This window comes from Sus scrofa, unplaced genomic scaffold (genome assembly GCF_000003025.6).
Source record: "Sus scrofa isolate TJ Tabasco breed Duroc unplaced genomic scaffold, Sscrofa11.1 Contig2026, whole genome shotgun sequence".
In the NCBI taxonomy this organism is placed as follows: Eukaryota; Metazoa; Chordata; class Mammalia; order Artiodactyla; family Suidae; genus Sus; species Sus scrofa.
Genome location: NW_018085004.1, coordinates 20,714 through 29,032, shown reverse-complemented (window position 1 = coordinate 29,032; position 8,319 = coordinate 20,714). Strand labels below are relative to the sequence as shown.

Here is an 8,319-nt window from a genome sequence, read left to right as displayed (position 1 = left end):
AGTTTTGGAATTGTTTCAGTGCCATAGCTTTATTACTGCCCAAGGTGGAACAGTTTATGTCAGGACTACAGTCTGTTCATCAAGAAGTTAACTTTTGGAGTTCCTATTGTGGCTCAGTGGGTTAAGTACCCACTAGGACATGTGTTCAACCCTTGGCTTCACTCAGGGTGTTAAGGATCCAGGGCTGCCACATGTGGTCACATGTTTCAATGTAGGTTGAAGTTAAGGCTCTGATTATGTGTTGCTCTGGCTGTGGCATAGGCCTCAGCTGCAGCTCCAATTTGACCCAGAGCCTGGGAAAATCCATATGCCACAGGTGTGGCCCTAAAAAGAAAAAAAGGAAGAAAAATTAGGTTTTTTCCCCCCTCTGGTGGCAGTTACAGTACATGTAAAACAACCCAGGAACCTGCACTAGACACTGATTCTGTGAGTCTATTGTCCTAAACATTAAATGCTGGAGCCTACTGTTTCTTATTCAGGGAGTCCAAGGAAATTTAAGCTCTTTAAACAAGAGGGAAAGGACATAGAAGGTCTTTGTACCTGGGGGGGAGGGAAGGTGAATTCAGGGTTCTGCTCTGCTGGGTTCCACTTAGAGTGCCTGTATCATCAAAGAGATTCTAAGAAGAATTCAGTGAGTTAAGGCATTGAAACAAAATTTCAGAATACGTGTTCATTTTAACCCTGAAAAATTTTTCCCCAATTTGTCAATAGGATATCTGGTGAAATGTAAAATTCATACTTTAAAACTTTCTTAACATTACTTTTTTCCAGGAATTGATTATTCTTTTCAAAAGCCACTTTTAATCCAAATGCTCATATGACTGATTTAAATATACTTCTTATAGAGTGAACATTAAAGATTAACTCTATGGCAAAACATTGGCAAGGATCACTGCTATTTTGTCCCATTCAATGTAAGGTTTAATTTTTTGGTCCTTTATAAATGTCATTCCCACATTATTATTGTATCCAGCTAGAGGCACAATATAGTTCTGCTCATATTTAATATTACAATGGCTAATAGAAGAGCAGTAGGATATATTAGGCTTACTTAATACCATGGGCTTTTGAAGATAAAATTTTGCTCACTGAATGCTAAATATCATTATAAAATAATATAATTTTGCTCTCTATTAAAGAAAAATAAAAGATCAGGTAGGGATTATTGGATATTATTCAACATCTGGCAGAAAGATCTATGCTAAGTGCATAATTTATTAATTAAATAATTTAACATATGTTAATGGATATATCACATGCCAAGAGGGAAGTAAATCAAACTTAATCAATTATGTTGTGAATATTACTACATATTTTCTGAAGGGAAATTGGAAAGTTTATTTGTAATCATCCAACCTTCATTTAGCATACACATAAACAAAACCCAGTAAGTTTAATACCAAAAGTTAAGCTCAAAATATCGCACAAATTAGAAATACAATATACAACGGAGCAGGGTTTCTTTTCTTTGTATTTATACTTTAAATAGCCAAATAATGAATATAATTACATAAAAATGTAAACTATAGATCAAAAACATACCTAAAACATAAAATTAAACATTACCAAATTATATTGTTTTTATAAATACTATCCTAGAAGTTAATGCTTTTAAAATGTAAAATGTCTTCTAAATCATTTTGAAAAACAGTAACACCCAGTGGAAATTTGAACAAAGTGAACAGAAACATTACAGAAAAAGTCAAAACCATTGGTCATTAAAATGCTTCCACTTTCAGATCTCTCTTGCTGGTTTTATTTTTTTTCTCTCCTGTCCCTAATATTCAGGTTAACACAGAAAATAAACCTAACACTTGGATAAAATCAATATTAGGATATTTTCTTCAGTCTAATATTCAAAATATATTTTTACAGAGGAAATGTTTCTTTATACTTGCTCCTCATAACAACAGTCATTAAATTATTATGAAAACACACACACACACACACACACACACACACACACACACAGGCATACCTAGGAGATACTGTTCCTGCTCCTGCCCTTCATAAGAACAGTCATCAAATTATCAAGAACACACACACACACACAGATATACCTTGCAGATAATGCAACTTGGGTTCCAGACAATTAGCATGAAAGCAATTATTCAAATAAAGCTAGTAAGAAAATTTTTTTTGGTTTGCCAGCAAAGATAGAAGTTTTGCTTATACTTAATTCTAGTCTATTCAGTGTTCACTAACATTATGTCTAAAAAAACACCGCATATATTTTAATTGAAAAATATTTTATTTCTAAATATTGCTACCCATCACCAGATGCTTTAATGAATTGCATTTTTTCAGTAATAGTAAGTCAATGATCACTAATTGCCAATCACAATAATGACAGAACAATGAAAAAATTTGAAACATTGTAGGAGTTAACAAAAAGTGACAGAGATGTGAAGTGAATAATTGCTTCTGGAAAAAAGGGCTCAAATATACTTAATGCAGAGTTGCCACAAAGGTTTAATTTAGATTAAAAAACACAAAATGTATGTGAAGTACAATAAAATGATGTATGCTGGAATGCACACTCATAGTGACACAGAAAGAGACAGAGAGAAACACAGACATAAGAGACAGAAAAAAATAATTAATTATGTACTGGTAAATATTCTAACCTATTTGTACATGACCTTGAGTTATTTAACTTTCTTAAGATTTCTGTGGAACAGTTATTATTAATGCCTCAATTTTTCAGATGTAATGATATATGAAGTTCCAAAAATACTTGACACAGAAATAATAATAATTAAAAAAATACTTAACAGTAATGCAACTAGGAAAAATAATGAAGAAGGAAATAAAAAACCAACATGATATACATTTGTGGAAATCTCATTCTGTGCATAAACTGACAAGGTGTGTCCTTAATTATAAAAAACAGGTATTCAATTTGGAAATAAACTTGTTTCCATGGATACTGAAATAAAATGTGAGTTCCTCGTTAAACTTATACATGTTTTACAGCAAAATAAATGTTTGTCTTAATATCCATTCCCTAGACCCATTTAATACATTTTATATCAAATAAAAGTAAACAAATGGGCTAAAAATTTTGAAATATGCTCAATCTTAAACATGTAAATTGACAATGCACGAAGATAAGTGAATTTAAAAACTCGCAATTGCTAGGCATTTCTTGACTGTTCCCTGCCTCTCAGAACAGCAGCCCATCATTACACAATTCCACCAGCCTTCACTTTGGAATGCTGAGTCTCACTAGGAAAATATTCTCTTGGAAAATTTTTTGGAGTTCACTACTTTTCTCAGTGCTTCTTTCACATCCTTGTTCCTCGGACTGTAGATCAGGGGGTTCAGCATGGGAATCACTACAGTGTAGAACACTGTGGTCACTTTGTCCATGGCCATACTCTTGCTGGCAGAATGGGGCCAGCAATAAATGAAAAGGATTGTTCCATGAAAGACAATGATGACTGTGAGGTGGGAGGCACAGGTGGAAAAGGCTTTGGACCTTCCCTCTGAAGAGCGCATCCTCATTATGATGATGAGAATGAATAAGAAGGAGGTGAGGATGATCACTCTGGAGATGATCTCAGTGAACAGGGCCACAATGTATAACACCAGCTGATTTGTAGTGACATCAGAGCAAGCAAGAGATAAGAGATGGAGCAGATCACAAAAGAAGTTGTTGATCACATTTGATCTGTAAGATGGAATCTTAAGAGCTAAACACACATGAAGCAGATAACACTCAGTCCCACAGAGGTAGCAACAAGACACCAGCTCCACACAGACATTTTGGGAAATGGTGGCCATGTACAACAGTGGGTTAGAGATGACCACAAAGCAGTCATAGGCCATCGTGGCTAGTAAGATGACCTCAGTTACCACACATGTGCAAAACAAGTAAAATTGCACAACTCACCTCAGGAAGGAAATGGATTTGTCTTCATTTATGATGTTAGCTAGTATCTTGGGAACAATCTGGATTTCCCAAGTTCCGTCGAGTAACAGAAATCCACATACGTCAAATGGCTAAGGAAATAGTACACGGGGGTATGGAGTTGAGGGTTGACCCAAATCAACCTTATCATGCCCAGGTTCCCCAAGACTGTGACTCTAGATGACAAAAAACACCAGGAAGAGGAAGACTCTCAATGCAGGGACATCTGAGAATCCAAGGAGAATGAACTCTGTTACAAGGGTGCAATTTTCCTTGCCCATGTCCCCACAGTATTGGGGTTGTTGAAAAATTCTATTAGTTATTTTTCCTTATATCATTCCAAATTCAGTTTTGACTCCATCCTGAAAAATACATGAGACTAAATAGAATAGTTAAATTTCTTCAGCAAAGGAATAGGATATTGTTTTTGGGAGATTTCAGCAAAAGTTCAGACATTGTGGCACATGCATAGAACTCACATTTTAATTCACAAATTGCATGCAAGTCTTCACATCCATGAGAGCCTGTATGATTCCTTAAAGCAGTTCTATACAATTTAGAGCTTGTAAATGAATTATTAGGAAGACATCCAGTACTATCTAGTTAACTATAATGTATTATGACAAATTTGTTTTTATTGGCAGACCCTTTATTCAGTACCAGAAATACTGCAACCCCAGGAAATAATTTTTCTATAAATAGTTCATAGTAACTGTTTCTCACTAAAATTATGTTAAACTTGCTTATTAATATTATTAATCCACAAGTGTTCATTTTATCAATTTTTGATGGGAAAAGTAGTTTTTAGACTCTAGATTAGCACTTTATCAATAAAATTAGCATAGTGATTTTGTTAAATAGGCTATACAATGTTTGCAGTTGTTCAAGGAATAGGTCCTCATTTTCAAACTTTTTGAAACAGACTTATAAAGATCTACTTTACAAATGAATTCACTGTTTTAAATCTGTTTGAAGAACTAATCGAATATGTGAATATGAAGTTTACAGAAATGTTTGGTGCTGCATCTCATCATTATTGATGATAGCAAATAAAGTGTAAAACTGCAGGTAAATGGTCAGAGTTATGATTTATACATATACCATGGAATATTATGCAGCTTTCTGAATAACTTTTGAAAGTACCAAGGATCTTTATTTTCAGAGCCTATAGTAAATTGGTGGCTGCAGATAATATTTCACTATTTCCCATTATCTTCCTTCTTTGCAAGTCTTCAGCCACAAGGTTACATCTCATTTTCATAACAAGATTGCTGAGACCAGCTAAGCAGGATGGGGCTGAAGAACGGGTGCTGTGAAACTTAAGGAAAAAAATTAACATAAAACAAGACACAGAGACATATAATTAAGTAAAGGTGGGAACCAGGGGACTCAAGGTCTCAGGGACCAAGAACACTGCCTCAAGAAACCACACTGCTTTTATTGTGCTCTTTAGGATGACATCAAGTAAGGAGGGGCTATGGGTGGAGGATATAGGGTTTGTTTACTATTTTATAAGTTCTTTTATTATTTTAAAAGCCACTTAGTTGTTAAAAGGTTAAGATTTTACTCTGACCTTTAGGCACATAACAATCATTAGCATTTGGTATGCATTTGGCATAGCATACCAGAGAATTCACACTGTGCTTCCACAAATGGCATACCTATTTTCTGCAACCAGGCATGCCTAGGTTTGCACCTTGGTTCACTTTGCTAATGCATAGTCTGCTAATGTCCCCTCATAAACCATTTGGCCATGAGGTTTCTCTTTCTCTTATTCCTTAGAGGACATATCATGCTTGTGCAAACAGCGTTCCAATCTGCACAGGTACAGTATGCCTACACCAATGCATTATGTCCTCATTCAGCTGACCCTATGAATAGCCTTTAGGTCTTTGTTCTTAAGCTTAAGCCATTTACCAGCACTCTGACTGTTTTTCAAGAAGGAAGATGGGATAAAGTAAAGCAGAAAGATGGGATTTTTCAGCAAAGAGGCTAAGAAAATATTGTAGAGACATGTCTTATGACACAAGGTAAACAAATCATACTGGAAAGGGATTAAGGAGGTACATTTAATATAAAAGCAAAGGAAAACCAAACCTCTTTACAAGCATATCATGCCAATTCAATTACGTTGAATGTTAAGTTTCAGATTAATTTACAAAAGTTGTGACAGAACCATGATTTACATGAAAATCAACACAAGTTACATCTTAAAAAAAAAGGAAAGAAAAAATCAATTCAGAAATAGTAAGCCAGGTAAGCATGCAAACTTCAGAGTACATAAAATATGCAATGACTAGTGCCCAAGTAGTGATGTCCTGCAGAATAAGGGAATTTTATTTGAAGGTTCTGAACAGAAGCAAAGGAATTACAAGCTAAACCAGGAGGCCAATCCCCTCATTTCATATATGAGGCAGTGGACAGACCAACTGGCAAAGTTCACTCAGATAGGTGAAAGGCGTACACAGATCTAACTGCTGGCACTCCCTACTGACACACATTACTTGACCATACACACATCTAAAACACAAGAAGAAAATATTTGAACACACTAAGCCCACTGATTTAACAAAACATTTCAAGATTAATACACATGTTGGCGGTGAAGTTGTTACAGCACAGCAGTGTATGACATGTATTTAAGAGATTTCTCAAAGATTTTAATGCTCAGTTTTGATAAACACAATCAAGTTTTCATCCAGTTTTCTGATGTGTAGCAAAAATGTACTGCAGCTTTAAAAAAAGTTCATTCTTCAGCTTTGTACACTTCTTATGCTCTATCTTCAAAACTGAACATTGGGTTTTCTAATCTGCTTCCATGGCACATGGAAGTTTGCAAGCCAGGGGTCAAACCCGAGCATCATGGCAACAACCCAAGCTGCTGCAGTGACAATGCTGAATCCATAACCTGCTGCACTACAAGGGAACTCCAGCACTAGGTATTTTTAACGTAAGCAATGTGATGTTCTATATACATTCTTAACACGTATTTTAGGAATAAACAAAATCCATGTTTTGGTAACTCATAGTGGATTTATAAATGCAAATGCTCTCTATCAAAATACACTTTTTCCTGGGAAAAATAAATAAAACAGACAAATGGGTCTACACAAAGTAAAATTTAATTTTGGTAGATTTGAGTGCAGGACAGTCCATGACAATCATATTTGCCCTTACTTCCCCAGAGTTGCTCATCTTCCAAGATTTTAAAAATGTTTTTAATTGAAATCATGGTGACATTTGTCTCATTCCACATCATCTCAGCCAAACTCTGAGGACATAAAATTTATCTGATTAATTTTTGGGAGCTTAGTCAGAAGCATCTGGAACACTAGTTGGTAGAGTTTGCTCTACACTTGCAGTAACTTCTGCTGCTGTCCACACACAGCAATTGCATTTGTCAGATGGTCTACACCCATCTCATATTCACCTTGAGCTACTAACCAAGCTATATTTCTCAAGGAAGAATTTCTGAACAGCTTCAGCATCTTTAAGATCAGGTAACTTGGAAAGTCCAACTCTCTCCTTAAAAAGCTTTTGTTTATTTCTTCGTTCTCTTACCTTGTTCTTGGAGTTGGGGTCATTACATCTCTTGCTGTCAACATAAATGTAGTGCCCAATGAAAAGTGCCCCACACAGGCCAACAGCAATGGCACTGTTCTAGGCCATAATCTTTGGTCCACCAAGGAGCTGCAGTGGCCAGTAGGAGAACTGAGAAGAAGCTGTTGACCATGAACCCGCCAAGCAGATTCTGCTGCTCAGGCCTGCTGCCTGCCATGAGGGACATGGAAATCTGAGGAATTTTTAATTACTTGAAAAACACTATGTAAAATGGCAAGTCAAAAAATAGATAGCCGGGTTGCAAAATTATACATATATACACATATACATATACGTATATACATATATATACACACACACACAAGCCACATTGTATATTTAATCCTCATAACCTCCATGAAACATAACGATTTTATTCCAATTACTTTTTCAAAAAAGTAATTGGAATCTTGCTGGAATTCTCACAAAATATGACCGCTATAAGCTGGTGTAAGTTTTTGTAAAAAAGAAGGGATATATTCAAATCCTTTGATTTGTAGAAAGTGTCAACAGAAGGTAAGACCGTATTATTTATTCTCTTTCCTGATCCTTAGGAACAATATGATGTTTGGAAGTACCAGTTGGTTATTCCTCGAGGGAAGAGACTTGGAACTAAGTCCAAATCATAATTAGGTATTTTTCTCCTTCTTCAAATAGTTTCATAGAGATGAACGATAGGTGATCACACTGTGGCTCAATGGGATAAGGATATGGCATGGCTGAAGCTATGGCATAGTCAGTGTTGCAGCACAGATTCAGTCCCTGGCCTGGGACCTTCCATGTGTCATAAGTGCAGCCAAATTAAA

The 8,319-nt window shown here is 35.6% G+C and overlaps 1 pseudogene; it reads right to left on the bottom strand.

The window, feature by feature from the left end:
- Window positions 1-3,228: 3,228 nt before the first annotated feature.
- Window positions 3,229-4,194, bottom strand: LOC110258409 (annotated as a pseudogene).
- Between the last annotated feature and the right edge of the window lie 4,125 nt (window positions 4,195-8,319).